This window comes from Pygocentrus nattereri, chromosome 4 (assembly GCF_015220715.1).
Source record: "Pygocentrus nattereri isolate fPygNat1 chromosome 4, fPygNat1.pri, whole genome shotgun sequence".
Lineage (NCBI taxonomy): Eukaryota > Metazoa > Chordata > Actinopteri > Characiformes > Serrasalmidae > Pygocentrus > Pygocentrus nattereri.
The window spans coordinates 46,138,726-46,159,641 of record NC_051214.1 but is presented as its reverse complement, the minus strand read 5'-3'; the positions used below and the strand labels follow the sequence as shown (position 1 = coordinate 46,159,641).

Genomic DNA, 20,916 nt, shown 5'->3' with positions numbered 1-20,916 from the left:
ACTGGCCACTGGATATTTAATAATGGCACCTCATGGCAAAGAACTTTGTATGTGAGGATGTGAGAAACAGAATTGTTGCAGAAGACGCCTAGGCTATAAGAGGACTGCTAACACCCTAAAACTGAGCTATAGCAGGGTGCTCAAGGTTATACAGCTTTGCCAGGGTCGACCAAAGAAGTTAAGTCCACGTGTTCAGCATCATATCCAGAGGTTGGCTTCAAAAAATAGACGTATGAGTGCTGCCAGCATTGCTGCAGAGGCTGAAGAAGTGGGAGGTCACCCTGTCAGAGCTCAGACCATGCACCGCACAATGCATCAACTCAGTCTGCATGGCTGTCGTCCCAGGAGGAAGCCTCTTCTGAAGCTGACACACAAGAAAGTCCAGAAACAGTTTGCTGAAGACAAGCAGTCCAAGAACATGGATTACTGGAACCATGTTCTGTGGTCTGACGAGACCAAGATAAACTTGTTTGGCTCAGATGGTGTCCAGCATGTGAGGAGCACCAAGACAACTGTCTCTTGCCTACAGTCAAGCATGATGGTGGTAGCAGCATGGTCTGGAGCTGCATGAGTGCTGCTGGGGAGCTGTGGTTCAGAGATAAACAATGAATTCCAACATGTACTGTGACATTCTGAAGCAGAGCATGATCCCCTCCCTTCAGAAACTGCGCCGCATGGCAGTTTTCCAACTCCAGAGCGACCCCAAACACACCTCCAAGATGACAACTGCCTTGAAGGTAAATGAAGATAAAGGTGATGGACTGGCCAAGTATGTCTCCAGACCTAAACCCTCCTCAAGGTGTCTAACATCCACCAGCTCCGGGACGTCATCATGGAGGAGTGGAAGAGGATTCCTGTAGCAACCTGTGAAGCTCTGGTGAATTCCATGCCCAAGAGGGTTAAAACAGTACTAGATAATAATGATGGTCACACAAAATATTCACACTTTGAGCACAATTTGGACACGTTCACTGTGAGGTGGACTCACTTGTGTTGCCAGCTATTTAGACATTAATGGCTGTGTGTGGAGTTCTTTTCAGAGGACAGTGAATCTGCACTGCTATACAAGCTGAACACTGACTCCTTTAGTTATATCCAAATTTAATTTCTATTGTCTCATAATAAAATATTTGTTTATTACCCATAATATAAATGTTTCCTGTTCCCACACACACTGCAGTTTGAAACACACTTAAACACACACACATACACACACACACACACACTCACACACACTCTGAAACTCATACTTTCGTTTGTCATCTGCCAATTCTGTCAACCTAAGCAGCCATTTGTTTCCGTGGAAACGAGGCCGACACGGCAGTAACCCTGCTGGCTGTGCACCGCTGCTGTCCGACAACATCTCCTCTGAGACCACGCAAACCTCACAACCCTCTCAGTGTGTGTGTGTGTGTGTGTATGTCTGTTTGTGTGTTTGTGTGTGTGTGTGTGTGTGTGTGTCTGTTTATGTGTTTGTGTGTGTGTGTCTGTTTTTGTGTGTGTGTGTGTGTGTGTGTGTGTGTGTGTGTGTGTGTGTGTGTGTGTGTGTGTGTGTGTGTGTGTGTGTGTGTGTTGGGCCGAGTTCAGTGTTTCCATTCAGACGTATGAGGCAGTAATAAGAATGTTAAGACATAAACAGGATGATCTGTTTATACTCAGTAAACAAACAGACCCTCCCTAGATCAGCACTCATTGTCTGATCCTCCACTCACACTGCACTGACAGAGCACATCACTGTTTACGACTTACCACCGCTCCTACAACAACACCAGCAACAAAATCAACAAGAAAACCAGCAATAAAATCAATAACCACACTAACAATAAGAATGGCATATTCATTATTATTATTATTATTATTATTATTATCTTCTGCATAAACAGCTGTATTTCACTGTGCTTTACAGATTAAAGCAAAAATCCAGAAGATAAACGGACAAAGAGAAAACTAGGATATTTGCAATAGTTTAAATGACATGATAAAACATTATTTTAACAATAGTAATATTATTATTGATAATACTACTACTACTACTACTACTACTAATAATAATAATAATAATAATAATAGTAAGAAAACCTGCAACTGCAGAGATTTTTATTGATGTTTTATAAACTGCACTGACATACTTTGTACTCAGAGAAGCATAGCAGTGTTAGTGGTTGTAGCAGCAGCTATTTATATAATAACATTCCTGCATGGATAATATGGACAAGTCAAAGTTTGTCAGCTACACTTTTAAAATCGTTCACACACTAACATTTTCAAAATCAATTTGAATTAAAACATCTGCAATTCAAGTTCATTTATCACTCATAAGTTTCAGTGATTTTGTGGCTGGAGGTCAGTTAGAGTCTCCACTGAGATCTGCCGGTCAGTGATTGCAGCATCAGAACTTTCCTCTCTCACCTTCTCTCTGCGATGCTGATGCTAAATCAGAGTAGGTCTGTGAGGACAGTGACACACTTATACACACTTCACACACATACAACCACAGGTGAACAGGTTAATTGGAAACAGGTGAGTGTCATGACTGGGTATAAAGGGAGCGTCCCTGAAAGGCTCAGTCAGTCACAAGCAAGGACGGGCGAGGTTCACCACTTAGTGAACAACTGCGTGAGCAAATAGTCCAACAGTTTAAGAACAACGTTTCTCAACGTGCAACTGCAAGGAATTTAGGGATTTCATCATCTACAGTCCATAATATCATCAAAAGATTCAGGGAATCTAGAGAAATCTCTGCAAGTAAGCGGCAAGGCAGAAAACCAACATTGAATGCCCGTGACCTTCGACCCCTCAGGCGGCACTGCATTAAAAACCCACATCATTCTGTAACGGATATTCCCACATGGGCTCAGGAACACTTCAGAAAACCACTGTCAGTGAACTCTACAAGTGCAAGTTAAAACTCTGCCATGCAAAGCGAAGCCAGATATCAACACCACCCAGAAACGCCGCCGGCTTCTCTGGGCCGAGCTCATCTGAGATGGACTGACGCAGAGTGGAAAAGTGTCCTGTGGTCTGACGCGTCCACATTTCACACTGTTTTTGGAAATCATGGACGTCGTGTCCTCCGGGCCAAAGAGGAAAAGGACTGTCTGGATTGTTTTCAGCGCAAAGTTCAAAAGCCAGCATCTCTGATGGTGTGGGGGGTGTTAGTGCCCATGGCAGGGGTAACCGGCACATCTGTGAAGGCCCCATTAATGCTGAAAGGTACATACAGGTTTTGGAGCAACATCTGCTGCCATCCAAGCAGCGTCTTTTTCAGGGACGTCCTGCTTATTTCAGCAAGACAATGCCAAACCACATTCTGCACGTGTTAGTGGAGAGCTCTGCTTGTGCAAACACAGTGTGCTGAGTCACCATCCACACAGAGACGCTCTGATTTATCTATAGCTAAACATGAGCTATTCTTTTTTCCATTCAAGAAATTTCAAATTTAGCTTTGCATTGTTTTTTAAGTATTTCTTTAAGTCAAATAAAACCAGTTAAATTGCCAGTTACCACATTTATTTTTCATAGTCTTAACTGATAATTATATAAAATGTAATATAACTATCAATTATTCAATAACTGCTAGGATTTATTCAGCAAATACTATGAATTATTCAGTAATTACTATGAATAATTCTTTAAATATTAAAAAATACAAATGAGTCAATAACTACTGCAAATCATTCAGTAACTGTTATAAATGATGTATCTCCTATAATCAACTTGTTTTTGTTTATTTCAAAGAAATCTGTAGTCATATTTTTCTACACCTCAGTAGTTTTAGATTTAAGTTCAGTTGTATAATCTTACATTATTCAAGAACTACTATACCTTATCCAGTAACTACTATGATCTCTAAAGTATTTGTTTCCTACTATGAATTATTCAGTACCTAAATATGAAATATTACATTACAGCTATGAGTTTTTCAATATCTAATCCAAGTTATTCAGTAACTTTCAGGAAACTAATTATTGAGAAAGTAAGAAAGTCAATGGGTCAAATTCATTCATGCTGCTCATGGAAGGATGTTTACAGTGCACTGCTTTTTTATTGTTATTATTTTTAATGATAATTATTTTTGAAGTCTGGGAGTGCAGCAGTACCAGCAGCCTCGTTTACAAATGTGTGTTTTTTATGTTTTTTTTTCTTTGTCACTCATAACTCACTGAAACAAGAAGAGAACTGGTGTGGAAAACACAGATTCTAAATCTTTAACCCATACCAATTTTCTGATTTGTGATTGGAATTTGAGGAGAGTTTTATGTTGTGTGGCTGTTTTGTCAAAAGAAAAATATTTTTGAAATTATGTAATTACATATAATCACAATGTATGTCGCTGTGCATAGGTCATTTATTTGACTAGTCTAAAGTCTAGTCAAAACAGCCATTAACCTCTTAATTGGCCAGGGCCCACCCGACTGAGGATATGTAATAAGCTTGGGATTTTAAGGGGTTAAATCCAAGTTATTTATGTAACAGCGTCAGGGAAAACACCTGCAGACACACCTCCAAAGTTCAGACTTAGAAGCTGGCTGATCTTTTTCAGAAGTAATCAAACACATTCAGTGATGCTGAGGTCTGGACTCTGGGGTGGTCAGTCCATTGTTCAGCTTCTTTGTTTGATGTGTCTTCTTTTCTCAGTGAGGTCTTCTTGACAGCTGCACATCCTTTCAGACCCACAGCGCTGAGTCGTCTTCTCACAGTTGAAGGACGGACAGAAACATCAGTGGACGTTTTCAGATCTTAAACAGCTTCATTGATCTCCTCTCTCTCAAAGACCAAAGTGCAGTTTGGGGGAGTTGATGGGGACAGTTTTGGGGATCTGCCAGGTCTTGGGTTACTGGGGGTCCCATTTTCTCTATAGCTTTTAATAGCTTTTTGAACTCCTTCATATTCCTTTGATTTCCCTTACTTGTGCAAGTGGATTATCTTATATCCAGTCTCCTAAGAAATATCTCCTTAATATTGAATAGTTTGTACTTAATGACCAGAATGCACAATTAATATATAATAATAGTAATAATAATAACATTAATAATAATAATAATGATCAAAATAATAATAATAATAACAACCTGTCAGAATACTCCCTGTATAACTGTCCTGTCTTTAAAGTGGGCTTATATTACACTAACAAACTCTTCAGCTCGACTTCTGGCCCTGTCTTGACTGGCCCTGCGGTGCTACTCACATAAACGCTATTATATTCTGACAGGCTTTTTTTCCTGCACAGAAACTGAACAGAATGAAGACCTTGGGCAAAATCTTACTCTGTCTGATGAATACTCATAGCGTGCGGCCATGCAGAGGGCTTTCCAGGCCAGGCTGTGTGAGATATGTAGTGCATGAATAATATCAACCTATTCACACTTCCACTGTTCATTCTTCCTCACACCGCCATGATCACTGGTGTTTTGTGTAAAGCCCTTATGGAGCCGCACGAGTTTCACCTGACGTGGTACTATTATTTAACTCTAAGACGTCTACAGGCAGTACTGTAATTTACTAAATGTTCAGTTCACATTAGATAATGAATTATATGTAATTACATACACAATTAATTACATTTACATTTTATTTATATTCTTTATTGCCAGGTTTGCACTTTTGCCATTTGTTGTAATGTCAAAAATATAAAAGACATTTGACATCTGTATTTCCACAAAAAAAGACACACCGTATCCCATTTCATCACATTCATACGATAATAATATAATCAATCGATTTTATCAGTGATTACAAATTAAGTATTTTTTATCGCTGATAAAAACTGCAATTTCCTAGCGATCTACATATCATTGTGAGCAATTTTAATCCAGTATGAATATGCAGTGTGTAGTTTTTACAGTCTGACAGTAATAACTGTGGAGTGATTTTAATCCAGTATGAATCTGCAGTGTGTGTGTGTGTTTTTAATTCAATTCAATTCAATTCAACTGTGTCATTATACAATACAGGGTAGTACAGTATAACGAAACACTGCCGGGCTGCTTTTCCAGTGCAGTAATAAGAGATGCATAGTAAACAGTGCAAAGACAAAGACAGTAAAAAACAGACAAGATGTGCATAGGCAAGTGTTATAGGTGTACTGGACATATAGACAGTTAGTGCATGGTCAGATATTCCAGTGTATCAGGTATATAGACAGAAATGTGCATGGGGAGTTGCAGTCCAGTACAGTCAACGCAGAATGTAAACAGTGATCTGTATATAAAGTGTACAGTGCAGGTAGAGAGTAGCAGCATAATGTTCAGGTAACATCTTAAATAAACAGTAACAGTATAAATATATAAATATACTAGAAATAAGGCTCAGCCAGAGATGAAGTGCACAGCATACAGTCCTCTGAGCTGGTGGAGCTCAGTGTGTAGTGTGCTGGGTGATCAGGCTGATCAGTAACAGACTGTAGTGTTGTTGTTAAGCTCAGGTCGATGCTGCCGGTGTGACCAGTTTGACAGCTCGGGGATAGAGATTGTTCTTGAACCTGGTGGTTCTGGCTCGGATGTTCCAGTACCTCTTTCCGGATGGCTGAGGATGGAACAAGGGGTGGCTGGGATGTGTGGGGTCCGAGGATATGTTGTTGGCTTTCCTCTCACATCGGTTGTCATATATGTCCTCTATGGGTGGTGCTGCCATACCAGACAGTGATGTAGCTGGTCAAGATGCTCTCCACTGTGGCTCTGTAGAAGTTTGCAGAGGAGTTACAGTCTGAACTGATCTCCCTCAGTAAAAGTCCTGTTGTCATGTATCTCACGACTACATTAACAAAAATTAGAGCCAGCCATGTGGAGTGTTGTTATTGTTCTTGAGAGTGTCCTGTGGTTTATCTCTGGCATAAATGTCTGTACTATAGGCTTTCAGTCTGGGTTATCTGTGAGAATTTGGGGGAATTACATCCATCCATCCATTTTCCAAGCCGCTTCTCCGTCAGGGTCGCGGAGTGGGGGAATTACAAAGATACTTTAACCACCATCTAATCAAATCTTGACAAATTACATTAGGCAACATCCTTGTGGGAAACTAATTGGGTTCCAAAAGTGCTTAGGTCAGGTTGGGGATTATGCCAGCTGCAGTGCACTATGTGGCAGATTATTTCTGGATGGTGTGCAGTCAATGGAACAATCTTTTCCGCCATGCGATCATCAGCCAACACGCATCCACTTCCCTGAGCTCACTGTATGTAAATACACTCTCCCCGTAAGCAAGCTCACCAGGGAGCCCAGCATGTCTAAGCAAATGTTCAGAGAGGCAAGCAGAGCACTTGAATCAGCCTGTCTGAATGTGACTACTACAGCTTAACCTTTAGAAGCCTTAGTCAACAATGACAAGGGCATCCTGTATGTTTATATGAATTATATCTCAGCCGTGCCTAATTAAAACAAGTGGAGAAATTTTGAAACTTTCAATCCATAGCACATTTAGTTGAGATATCATATTATATTATATTATTAGATTATAATAATGTAATTATATTACAATGACTACACAATACAAATTGTATTCATAGCGAAGCAACAATAATGACTCTAGACTGGTTTCCCAGAGCCACATTAAAGCTAATCTTAAACTAAAAAGAATTTGCAATGATGATTCACTATTGGCACTGCAAGGACCAGGAAACATCCCAGGGTTAAAACTGATAAGATAGTCCTTTATTAGTCCCACAACGGGGAAATCCTCAACAACGGGGAAATTCTCAATGACTGTTACCGGTTATTAAATTACATTCCTATCAGACATAATTGGTGCCTGAGCATCAAATCAAAAGAGAAGCTTCCTCACCACTGCAGTCTAATTCCTAAATTTCTTTACGCTGATATTCCAGAACTAATATTAGCCCTGTTGGGCTACCATTAATCACAACTACAAGTGCTCTTATGTGTTGTTCCATTGGAACATGTCCATCAGGCAGTCACCTCCATATGGATGTGGATAGGAGTTTTGCTTTTTCCTGACAGAAATCCAAAGCACCACTGCTCCTCACAGCTTAACTTCCAAGCTAATCAGCTCACAATCAAGTCCCTCATGAGCCCAACTGAGTGTGTATTCAAGCAGAAAGAAGTCATGCTCTTCATAGCACTGAAAGCCCAGGAATGTGTCTGAAACCACCAGCCTGTGCTCACATTTTTTGTAATATTAACTTTTTGTGGGTTTATTTTCCTGTTCAGTGAAGCAAAGAGCTTTGTACCTTTCCGGAGAAGTGTTTGTGCTCCAAGTGTACAGGGAAATGGGCTTTTGCTCAACAAAGCTCTCAAACTTGGAACATGGTTAGAGCTTCTGGGCCAGTCTTTACAGGACATTCATCACTTCACAATAGAAGCACATATAAGGTACATCAAAGTTTCCAAACGCTGCCTTCTAATCGGCAGTTTCAGCTACACTCCTGAAAATAAAGCCAAAAAAAAAATGGTTTTGTTCCATAGAGAACCAACACTGGTGGATGGTTTCACTATCCACTAAAAGTTTCACTAAACATATTTGGGGTTACAAACTTGGAACATGGTTAGAGCTTCTGGGCCAGTCTTTACAGGACATTCATCACTTCACAATAGAAGCACATATAAGGTACATCAAAGTTTCCAAACGCTGCCTTCTAATCGGCAGTTTCAGCTACACTCCTGAAAATAAAGCCAAAAAAAAAATGGTTTTGTTCCATAGAGAACCAACACTGGTGGATGGTTTCACTATCCACTAAAAGTTTCACTAAACATATTTGGGGTTACAAACTTGGAACATGGTTAGAGCTTCTGGGCCAGTCTTTACAGGACATTCATCATTTGAAAAAAGAAGCAGTGACACTGTATGTCTAAAAGTTTCCAAACACTCTTAAGAATAAAGATGCCAAAGAAGAGCCACTTCCGGTTCTCTAAAGAATCCTTCAGAAATGTGTGGGAACTTTTTCAAAGTTGGAAGTACTTGTCAAAAAATGTCCAAGCCAAGAACTATTCATAAATCATAATGATAAGTTTCTGATAAGTTTTATCAGCCAGTTTCTAGTGTCTGACTAATGCTTTTGGGGCTGAATGGAACTAAATCCCAGCAATCGCATCCCAACATCTAGTGGCCTGCCCACAGCAAGGGCTGTTATTGTAATTAAAGGGGGGTCCAACTGCCTATTAGCATCCTGGGTTTTGGCAGAATTGTTGGAAGGACAAATATCTGGATACCTTTGGTCATACTGTGCATATAGGCAGCCTGCAATTACATCCACTGTTTGTAGAAGCTATGGTTATCTCCCATAACATGAAGGTGTAGTGTTCTTGCGGGCATCAGTGCAACCTTTAATCTATGCATATCTGTATTTTACAACTCCTGTCCTGTTAGCAAACATTTATCTTGCTCCCTGCTCCCACCACAAGCAGCCAAATCTCCCCTTCACATGCCCTGTCTGTTAAACAGTTGATAGGCTTGGGCTTGACACTTCGTCTCTCGTCTCTCCAGCGCCAGATAGACAGCTGGTGTGAGCCTGGTCCCAAGCAGCTGCAGGCAAAAACACTGACAGCTTAACAGATGGCCGTATCGCATCAGCGTTCCTGCTGTGCCGTTTGATGCTGCAACTGGACACGGTTGTCAAACACGTCCTCACAGCTGGGCTCGGGGCACCTGAAATAGAGGAGTTGCCGTCAGAACCTGTCCGCAGACCGCCACTTCGCTTCTCATTTAGCGTTACGGGTGAGTTACTGACGTGTTGTATGGCATGTTGTCGTGATGATATACTAAAAGCTGATGGTAGAGGAACATCACAGAGCCTGTTAGCGGTTACATGCATGGATGTTTTGCCAAACTCTCGTGTGTACTCAGGCCCACAGGCAGCTGATTCTGTGTGGAAGCGGAGCAGCGAAGTTGGAGTGGTGGTGTTGGAGGTTCAGTTGCTGACAGCTGATATTTTTTCTGATGACTTGCACTCACCTGTTGGATGGAGGTATTTGGTGAGCAGCGGAAAGAGAGAGACCTTTCTGTGTTTAGCTGTAGCTGACCCACTGAAGAGGTATCTATACTGGTGAGTTAGAGATGCAGCTAGCTATCATAATCTTGCAAGCTTACGTCAGAGGCTTCTTCTTCCTAGCTTACTTAAATGCCATTGACTACAAACCTTAAAGGCCTAAAACATCTTCCACAATAAAGTTTCTTGTGAGTCATGTTCCCAAGCAAATTAGGACTTCATGCATAGGTGTGAAACCATATGGTTTGTGTGTGTAAACATGTTTCGTGGCAATTTTTCAAGGTAAACAACTACACAATGGGATACTCTAAAACAGCTTTCTCATAAACACCAGTCAGTAATTATGTCTTTTGCTCAAACTTGTTTGTGGAATTTGAGGAATAATTGCAATGAGAAAAATTAAAACTGGTTAAGTTGGTGTTGATTTTAATTACTTTAACATCAGAAATGTTGGTGTTTTGGGTGACCAGCTTAAACCGGCACCAGACCAACATAAACCAGCTTAAACCTACATGGAATTCATGCAGGTCTAAGTTTTTTTTGTTTGTTTGTTTTTCAACAGCAATACAGGTATTAGTGAATGTATATATCTTGCAGATATAAGGTTTACAATTGCTAGACATTGACACCTATGTTCATGTGTGAGAGAAGTACCAGACAGGTACACATACTACTCGCTTTCTGGTTATGGTTTGTCTGTAGACTGTTGTGTCTAAAACCTGTGCTTAGGCTTTGCTATGACCGCCATATCGTAACACACTACTTTCACGATTCGTCCTTCTAACAAACTCAAATAGCTTCAGACACTGAAAAGCTCTAATATGAATGAGACAAGTTGGCATTCACATCTAGCTCATGCTGACAACCTAAAGTTCCTCTTCTCAACACCAGCCCATTAAAATGCCAATCACAACATCCCAGACGAGCCCCAAATGTTACTACCCCAAGTTTTATCTAGGGTGCTGTGAGGTCAGTAACATGTGCCATTTAGAAGACTGAACTGGCAATGATGGAGTAGAAGCTTGAGGAACAGGCCAACGGAGCTTTTGAAGTTATTTTGTTAAAACCAACCACAATAAAATGGTGTGCTTTGATATCAAGTAATAAACTGGAAGAGTCAAACTGTGTGTTATGATGTGACAGAAACCCAGACGCTAGCGGATGAGAGGTTAGACGGTTTATTCGTCTACCTAGCAGCCAAGGCAACAAAAAGGGGCAAAAGACAAAGGAGTAGTCCGAGTTCAGTCCAAATGTCTCATAACAAATCCAAACAACCAGCAAAAGTGTCAAAAACACGAACCCAAAAGGTCAAAATCACAGTTAAACAAGAGAGAACAGGGAGAATGCGCTCAGCACGTTTCAGAGAAGACAACACCTCACACTGACTGATCGTCAAGCCCAGGCTTTTGTGCTCTAATGAGACACAGGTGACATCAGTTAAAAGTCTGGGGACTGTGAGCGCTGATAGGTGCGCGAGCCTTAATCCGGAGTCACAGGATCTCCCAGCGTATTCTGGGAGTTGGAGTTCAATTGATGAGTCCAATGCGTGACACTGTGGATGGCACCAAAGAATAAAGCTACCTTGTTAGATCAACATTATCAACATAGCATCTAGATATGTCCACCTACAAGATACTGCAATTATTTACATGTATTTAACAATCACTGCTGGTTATAACCCTTTACAAAGTTAAATAATGTGCACTAGGGCTCTCCAGTTGGTTCTTCAATTCTGAAGGTCTGGTGTCCAGCAGTGATTAATGATCTCCCTGCTCAAACACAGCCACTAAACCTAGCAGATAACAGATGAGGTGAACTAGGTGTGTTTCAGCACTGGGCTGGACTGTGCAGGACCAGAAATAAACCCTGACACAAACTAAATGTAGCCCACCTTTATATTTTAGTCTGTATTTCACACCCAACACACACTGTTACTCTCTGCTGAGTCACAAATCTAATCTTCTCTGTAGACACTTATCACCATACTTACATGAGGCTCAGAGAAATTCTCTGACAAATAAAAAGAGGGCAATTAAAAAGAGCTGCAAAAAATGGAAAATGCATGAGGTTGGGTGGTGGTAAGTTGAAGGGGGCATAGGCTGTTGGCAACTTGGAGTGCATTTAAGTTTTAATGGTGGGTCCTTTATGGATCTCTTAGAGTCCATTTGCAGGTTTGTGCTGTTGAGTGAACCCTAATGTATCATATGTGATCCATCTGTCTCCTTTAACCCCTTAATATCCCAGGCTTATAACATACTAAAGCATATTATTCAAAAATTACAGGGATTTCAATTTCCAATGGAAACAGGCTGAGCTATTTTTGTAGAAGTGTGTACCAAAACTTTGGGCTCACCGGCAGGCCTGGCCATTTACAAGGTAAACTTATTACAATCTGTCCCCACAGTAGCTGGTGAGCATGTTTCCTATTAATGTTTAAAAGAAGCTGCTGCCTTTATTGATGGATGCACTGTAACAGTTTTTGAGTGAGTATGAACACAATTCACATCCCTGTGGAAAAAACATAGATTTTATTCATAAGTAACAACATAGCCACTGAATATTAAGCCACCGAATACTAATAATAGGATATTTCTATTTGCAATACAAAAACTAAATTAAAAAAAGTTAAAACTAAAAAATAAAAAGTTATACATATTTTTCTGAAGACTCTGAGATTTTTGTGAAAACAATTTTGAGCTTTTTCGTGTTGAAAGTGAAAAGCACAGCAATTTGAGAACATTAACATCATGCCATTACCTATAGTTGTTTTCATTTACTGAGAATGCAAAACTGTGTTCAACATTTGGCTAATGACTCAATTGTTTCTTTATGTTAACCAATTGGGGGTTGATAACATATTTGCACCTCATTTTAGCTTCACCTCTTCAGTATATTGTAGGGCATAGGTGAGAGAATCTACTGCCCTTGGTTCTTTTAAATTGAAAGTTAACTCGATTGTCAATGTTAAAACACTATATGGATAAAAGTATTGGGTCACCTACACATTATCCCTCCTCCACCAAACCTTACAGTTGACACAATGCAGTCAGGCACATGGCATTTACCAAGCCCAGGCTCGTCCATCAGATTCTCAGATAGAGAAGCGTGATTCGATACCCCACAGAATGTGTTTCTATTTGTCCAGAGGCCAGTGGTGGCAGCTTTACACCACTCCATCCAGAGTCAGACAGACTCTGTCTATTACTTTGTGGTTGAGCTGTTGTTGCTCATAGATGCTTTCACAATAATAGCACTTACAGTTGATGGGGCAGATTTAGCAGGACAGAAATTTCACAAACTTTTAAAAGAGCAGTAAAAGAGGCGGTAGAAGCCGAACAAGTGAGAGAGCAGACTTTTTTTAACATGGTTTTTCTGCCCAGTCAGGTCTGTCTGGATTCCATGCCATAGCCATGGCAGCATAAAGAAAAAACAAGTGAAACTGTTTACGTTTTTATTTTCTGGCAGGAGTTGAACTCAATGTCTTTGTGAGATGTGAGAGGCGCAATGCAGCTCAGTGCAAAACATTATAATGGCTGTACAAAAATCTCACGTTCTATGTCTTTGGTCATATGCATGCTTGCAATGTTCTTCTTGAAACTGACATCAAATCTTATGAGGCACCATGGTCCCCTGCTTGGCTGGCTTGCAGGCATTTTTGAGTCATTTTTGGAGAGATTTTTGGAAACGCTGTCTGTGTGGATGAGCGTTTTGTTTAAAAAAGGAGGAAAAAGAAACTGTTTTCACAAAGAGCTGGATATGTGAGGACAAGACCTCAGTGTTTGGGAAAGATATGGCCTGCATCCAGGACAGGACTGATTATTATATTACATTCAGCTCTACTACATGAGGAAAAGGTCAAGTCTGCTCTCGCACTTGTTTGGCTTCTACTGTCTCTTTTACTGCACTTTTAAAAGGTCAGGTTCCTCATAACTCTAACAAAAGAATATTAATTCAGCTCTGGGGTGTGTGTGTGGGTGTGTGGGTGGGTGTGTATGTGTGTGTGGCATTTGTCTGATGTGTGTGAAGAGGCTTTTTCAGCGTATTGTGTGTTTCGTGCCTTGTCGAACACGCTGCTGTAGCATTATAATCACCCCATGTTTCATCAGTGCAGTGCAGCACGGGAAATGATTACTATAAATACACTGGGAAGCATTAACAACCCGTGTCAGGATTCTAATGGTTTCAATTAGTCAATTCCTGGAGTACTGTGCATAATTCATGATGTGTGGGCAGCCATTTTTAATTCGCGGTTCTGCTCGTGGCTTCTGCACCTCTGTGCCTGTTCTGACGTGCCGGCGCCCCCCCCCCTTTAGATTCTCCGGTGACTAATGTCATACCTTCATAATGATGTGCCTGCCTGCAAAAAATCAAGGAGATCCTGAAATATCTCTAGTGCTGTAATTAATGTGTATCTGCATTTTTCCTGTTTATACCGCAGCACCATGTAAAAGTGATACAAGTGACCAATTCAGTGCCTTAACATCCCAGGTGCATTCCATCCTAAGGCTTATTATTCAGTGCATAATTTTTCTCAGTTTTACAACAGCATTCAGAATATCTAGGGTTTTATAAAAGAGAAAATATGCATATACCCTAGTGGCACTTTTAGTTGCCAGCGGGCATAACTCTCAGAACAAAGTTTCGCAAAAGTTTCACGCATTAAAATACACTGCTTGCATTATCTACTACGCATAATTATGCTTCTATCTCCCTTTTACAAACCATATTTCCTTAAACCAGCATGCCAGTTGTGTAGGCACTGGAGTGCAGAGGTGTGCATCAAATATGTAGGTTTGATGCTGGAATTACATTCTACAGAATATTAGTAATTAGTAATGGTGGTTGGTGTAGTGTAGTGGTTAACACCTCTGCCTTCTACACTGTAGGCTGAAGTTCAATCCCCCACCTGGGCAAGCACCCTACACTATACCAATAAGAGTCCTTGGGCAAGACTCCTAACACCACCTTGGCCTACCTGTGTAAAATGACCAAATTGTAAGTCGCTCTGGATAAGAGCGTCAGCCAAATGCCGTAAATGTAGTAATGGAAGATCAACGGGTACTTGTTATTTCACTTAGGCCAGGGATCGCCAACATGCGGCTCCGGAGCTGCTTATGGCTCTTTTGCTGCCCTGTTGCAGCTCCACAGCAGAGCTAGATTTTTAGGTAAAAAATAAAATGATCCTCCTTTGCAGTAAAATAAAGCTCGCCTAGCTAATGGCTAACGGAAAAGCAAAGAGGAAGATTTAACATGAACTTTGCTCAATTGGAGACGAATGGACTTCTTTACATTTATAAGATGGTTTCCTTATCTGCTCAAAGTAAGCTGTTAATGCAGAACTGAGCATAAGCTGTGTCCCTGAAATTGTAGAATATTGTGGAAATCTGAATTTTTAGGGGTGATTGTACTTCAGGAGAAACTTCTGTCTGCTCTGTCTGAGCCAAGAAAGCTTTCACTGTTTCAGTCAAGATGACCAAGCAAGGTGGTCAGGATGGCTGGGCAGTCTCCCCTGGAGGAGTGGGTTCTAATCCCACTTACTGATATGTTTTAGTCTTAAATGGTGCAGCAGTTACATCATTTAAGGTGGAATAGAGAAATTTAAACAAAATTCAAACACATGAGAAACTTCAGCCTCATAAAATGTCGAACTTTGAGAGACTCTTCACAAGAAACTGTTCTAGTTTCAGAAAAGATTCCTGCCGGAGATGTGAGAAAAGCAGCCATAGCCGAGCTCAGGCTTATAGCAGAGCAGAGCAATCTGTGTTTTCGTTTATAATTTTTAGCCTGATTAGCACATATATAAGAGATTAGCACAAATGTGCAGTGGTGGACAGTAACTAAGTAAATGTAATTAGTTTCTGTACTTAAGTAGTTTTTTTCTGTATCTGTACTTTATTTAAGTTTTTCCATTCTGGGCGACTTTTTCCTTTCACTCCACTACATTTCAGAGTCTAATATCCGACTTTCTCCTCCTACATTTTGAGAAATCTGTCGTTCCTTTTGGTTTCTGTGTGTATAAAAACATAACATGTCAAAACAAAAGAAGCGCAAAGCCAGAGCACCAATGATGAACTAACCTAACCTGTAAATAGACCAGAATATAGAAATATGTCCACATATGCAGTCGTGACTGGTGCGTTTCTTTTTTTCTGAATTCATACAAACACTTTCATTTTATAGTAAATTAGTTTGGGCTGGTTTATGTTTATGAACAGACGCCTACAGATCAACATAGTAAAGGAAACTTATTTGTGATCCTGAGTTTAAAGCCAGTTTTTATTCAACTTGTAACTAATTTACAAAGTAATCTTAAACTGAAACTTTGCTTGTGTGTAAAAAGTGATTTCAGAGCCACTCGGTTCTCCCTGATGGAAACTGTTTACCTTCAGTGTTTTGTGCTTCTGATCATTTTAATAGACGTCAGCGTCACTAATTAATGACGTTCTATTAAAAGACTGGTTTACCAAGAGAGACGCTGGAGGACTTTCACCTGAAATGAGTTCATGAAGCCAGTCTGGTTATAAAAATGATAACAGGACATCAGAGCCAGAATTACTCTTTTAGTACTTTTACTTTATACTTAAGTACATTTGAAGGGAAATACTTTAGTACTTTTACTCAGGTTGAGGTCTAGAGGGAGGAACTTCTACTTTTACTGGAGTAATATTTTACCTTGGGTGTCTCTACTTTAACTCTAGTACATGATTTGTGTACTTCGTCCACTTCTGCAAATACTGGCCATTCCTTCATTCGGAGATCAGCTTCTCTAGAATATTGAGAGCTGACTCCTCCCACACTCACACATCTGCCTACAATCTGCTCATCAGCCAGCCTTTATAACCAGGACTGTCATTCTGCCTCCTTGCGAGGTATTGCCACTCTCAGTGACTTTATTGAGCTGTTATCCTGTATTTTGGTGTTTTCTGTTTTTCTTTGCCCATCTCTACTCTGATTTTTGCTCTGTGGATTTTTGTACATTAAAGATTCTCTACATTGCATCTCACTACCCTGTCCGAGTGTTACATATGAGACAAATTTGCAACCAAGATGGTAAAATGTAAATAAAATGTTGTGGCTCCTAAGGTGGTTTGATGACACCAAAGGGTTCTTCTTGATATTTGGGTTGCCGTCCCCTGATTTAGGCCGAAGTGGTTTATCCTTCCAGTGTTTTCCTGCGTAAAGCACTTATTAATTTTGCAACTTAAATAAAAAGTGCTATATAAAAGAAGCTTATAACATATTGTTTATTATATTTGTTTGCTTATATTTGTTATATTGCTTATATTGTTTGTATTACTACATTGAAATATTACTACAAAGGAAATATGAGTACCAGGCCTCAGCAGCAATATTATCTGTGCATAATGAGGATGCTGTAAACTATTCTAATGCAATGTAATCTGCTTGGTTCCAAATAGACATAAAACAAACAAGTAAACAAATAACCCTCAATAAAAACAACAGAGTAAGATCATTAGCCTCGATCCTTTGTGAGTTAGAGCTGGCACACACACTACACCAGAGATTTCAACAGCTTCATGAGCCAAACAACTAAAAAACAGATGATATTCTACCCTGTAGACTCTTTAGCCTCGACTCAGGCCGGCGATGTTTATGAATGAGTATCGATGGCTGAGAACTATCAGGAGATCCAAACATTAGTGCTCATTTCAGCCTCCATTTGGAGGCAACCAGTAGATGCTACAGCTTAGATCACCTTAAGCCTGCCTGCTCAAGCACGGTGAATAGTCTTGAAATGAATAAATGACTTCCACTCTTTTTCACAGAAGCCGTGAAATGCAATTTCTGCCTGGCTTTGGAGGCTGTTGCATTTTTTTCGTTCAGTAACATTGATGGAATATAGTTCAGTGGAAATGTGTATGATTCACAAAATTGGAAGGGAACTGGATTTTTGTCGTCACAGGTGAGCAAGAACAACAGCATTTATAAAAGTCATGCTATTGTGCTTATGATGATTTTCTAAAATTGTGGCACGTTCTTAAAAAGATGGCTCTTCAAGAGTTCTTCAGTCTATTTAGAAGTCCTATATGGAACCATTTCATGCTAAAATGGTCCTTTGTATAGTTCGTGTTTTCTTCAGATTGATGGAGAATGTGTTGTACATGTTTCTATGTTGAAGCATTTTGAAAATGGTTCTATAAAGCCCAAAAAGGGTTCTGTGGTGCTATGGTATCAATAAGAATAATTTAGGCATTAAATGAAATTTAAAACTTGAAATTTTGAGGTGGGCTAGATAAACATCCCAGTAAGATCAGTGTGAGTCTGTTTGAGGTGTGGATGCGGTGTGGTTTGACTGTGGCGGTCATCATGATGATGATTCAGAGGTGTAGTGACAGGCCCATAGACCGATGCACCAGGACTACTGGCTGTTCAGCAGCCTGATGGCCTGGGGGAAGAAACTGTCTCAGAACTGGCTGCTTCTGTATCTTCTCCCGCTCTACAGTTTTGACAGCAAAACACTGGCTTTGGGGGACGGAGTCCTTTAGAATCTTCTGGTATATAAATCCAGGAGGTGTGGGAGCTGGACCTGGTGATGTGCTGGGCTGTCTACACCTCTGCAAAGCTTTCTGCTCAATGGCAGTGCAGTTCCCATACCAGGTGGTGATGGAGCCTGCTAAAATGCTCTCCACAGTGCATGTTTAAAGTGTTCTGAGGATGCGGGGGTTCATGCCAAACCTCGTCAGCCGCCTGAGGTGGATGAGGCGCTATTGTGTAATAGGTAAACCATTAGGTAAACCTGGTACCTGGTACTATGTTCATACTATTTTCACGTGGTGTTGCGCGTGTGTTTTTATCATGGTTGAAGGCAGATGCTGGGCACACATGTGACATTCAATTATGGCTATGGTCTGTAATCGCAAACCTACAAAGTGTTATGGTTGGTGTTTCTGATAAAATGGCCAATGATCTAATCTAGCCTTTGAGGACCATCTGCCGCTCTAAATTTCTGCTCTATCCCAGCTCTGAAAACACCTGAGACAGGTAATAGAGTTCTACTGCTGTTAATTACCTGGCTCAGGTGTACTGGAATATATTGAAATTGTGGATTTGCAATACACCCACCTTCCCCAGATTGACCATTTAACAGAAAACCATTTAGAAAAACAAAAATGTTTTATATCGAGAGCTTCAGAGCCCCATCAGGAACACTTTAAGAACCCATTTGTTAAAGAGAGTTTCCCATGGGCATGCTGGACTACGCCTGGGTAGCGATTAGTACACAAACCACATCCCTTTGATGTGGATACCTACTGCAGTTTCAAGAAAACTTGATGCGTATGTGTGACAAGGGCAAGCAGGCAGGCATTTGCAGCACAGAGGGATCAAGCTGTTTCAGACGTGGCTGAAATGTGGATTGTTTTAAACAGCTCTTGATCTGCAGTAAAAGGCCAGGGGAGAATAAGAAGAAGCAGGCAGGGTCAGACAGGGCAGGGGGAGCGCTGGAGTGAGAAGGAAAGAAATACGTGCTGAAGTGTGGAAGTGGAGAGGCGTGTTAGCAAGGAGAGACAGATGGAGACTGATTGAGAGTACACACAGAGCAAAGGGGTAGTTTTGGGTGTAACTGCTGTATGGCGACATCTAACATTGACATTAATGTCTGGGAATGTTATGCACATTCTGAATAAGACTGTTTTTAGTCTCTTATCATTTGCATATGTAATATAGCAGTAATTCTTGCCATGGAGGTTAGGCTACTACCTTTAGCTACAGGAACCTTAAATACTAACAATAATGCCAGCACAGGTGATGTTAGCTAGCATTGGCTACGTTACACCATTTGCTTTGTTTATGGTTGTATATGGTTACAATTGCAATAAGCCTAATTTTGATACAATGGAAAATTATCTCATTAAACAACTTTCATTTGCATTCTTCTTGACTCTCGTTACTCCTAGTGTAACCACGAGCATGGGCCTAGAATTGCCATGGACAAAGGTGTAGCATAACCATAAAAATGGGTGTAGCAGAGCCGTGAAGGTGGATGTAGCGTAACTATGGAAATGAATGTAGTGTAACCAAGGGCATGAGTGTAGCATGTAACTATAGATATAATTGTATCGTAACAATGGAAAATGACATTGTGTTACCATTGATATGGGTGTAGTATAACCATTGAAATGGACGTAGCTTAACCATGGAAATGGGCGTAGAAGAACCTTGGACATGACTGCAGTGTAAGGCTCAAAATATACGTCACACAAGGATACAAACACAGATGCAGCAAGCTACGCACAAAGGCTTTCACACATAGTTGCATTTCATAATATAACACATGCACAACTGCATTCTGAGCATTACAGTAGAGGGCGCTATAACAACAGCCAATTCTGTCCAAATGGTCCTGTAAAACAGCGCACTCTTCATTAATTGTCCACATTTAGCTGTTGTGCTTTAACCACAGTAACAACAGAATGCATGGTGAGTTTACACAGTAGGACTGGTTGTTTGTGGTTGGTGTAATGTAGTGGTTAACACCTCTGCCTTCTACACTGTAGACTGGGGTTCAATCCCCACCTGGGTAAGCTCCCTACACTATACCAATAAGAGTCCTTGGGCAAGACTCCTAACACCACCTTTGCCTACCTGTGTAACAATAATCAAATTGTAAGTCGCTCTGGATAAATACCATATATGTATAGACCAAATACCGTGTTTACAATACAATGTTTGCAATGTGTTGGCCGAGCGCTGTCATGTGTGTTTGCCTACTCGGTTTGAGAATGTTTTCTGGCCTAACCATCAACATCATTGTAACATAACCATGGAAATAAGTTTAGTGTAATCATTAAAATGGGCATAGCTTAATCATTAAAATGGGCGTTCATTAAAACTATGGACATGGGTGCCGTGCCACCATAGAAATAAGTGTAGCACAAACATGGAAATGAGTGTATGGCACTGATTGATCCATAAGTCGGCGATGTAGCTCTACTTCGATCAATTCTCTCATGCAA

The 20,916-nt window shown here is 40.5% G+C and overlaps 1 protein-coding gene across 3 annotated transcripts in view; it reads left to right on the top strand.

The window, feature by feature from the left end:
• The window catches only part of tmem121ab (transmembrane protein 121Ab), a 95,918-nt gene that overhangs the window by 20,759 nt on the left and 54,243 nt on the right, over positions 1-20,916 (top strand). For 2 of the 3 annotated variants that reach the window (XM_037537550.1, XM_037537549.1), the window contains exon 3: positions 9,439-9,669. The exons of the other annotated variant lie outside the window; for it this stretch is intronic. The gene's annotated coding sequence lies outside the window, so the exon portion shown is untranslated. The remainder of the gene's footprint in view (positions 1-9,438; positions 9,670-20,916) is intronic. 3 annotated transcript variants of the gene reach the window in all.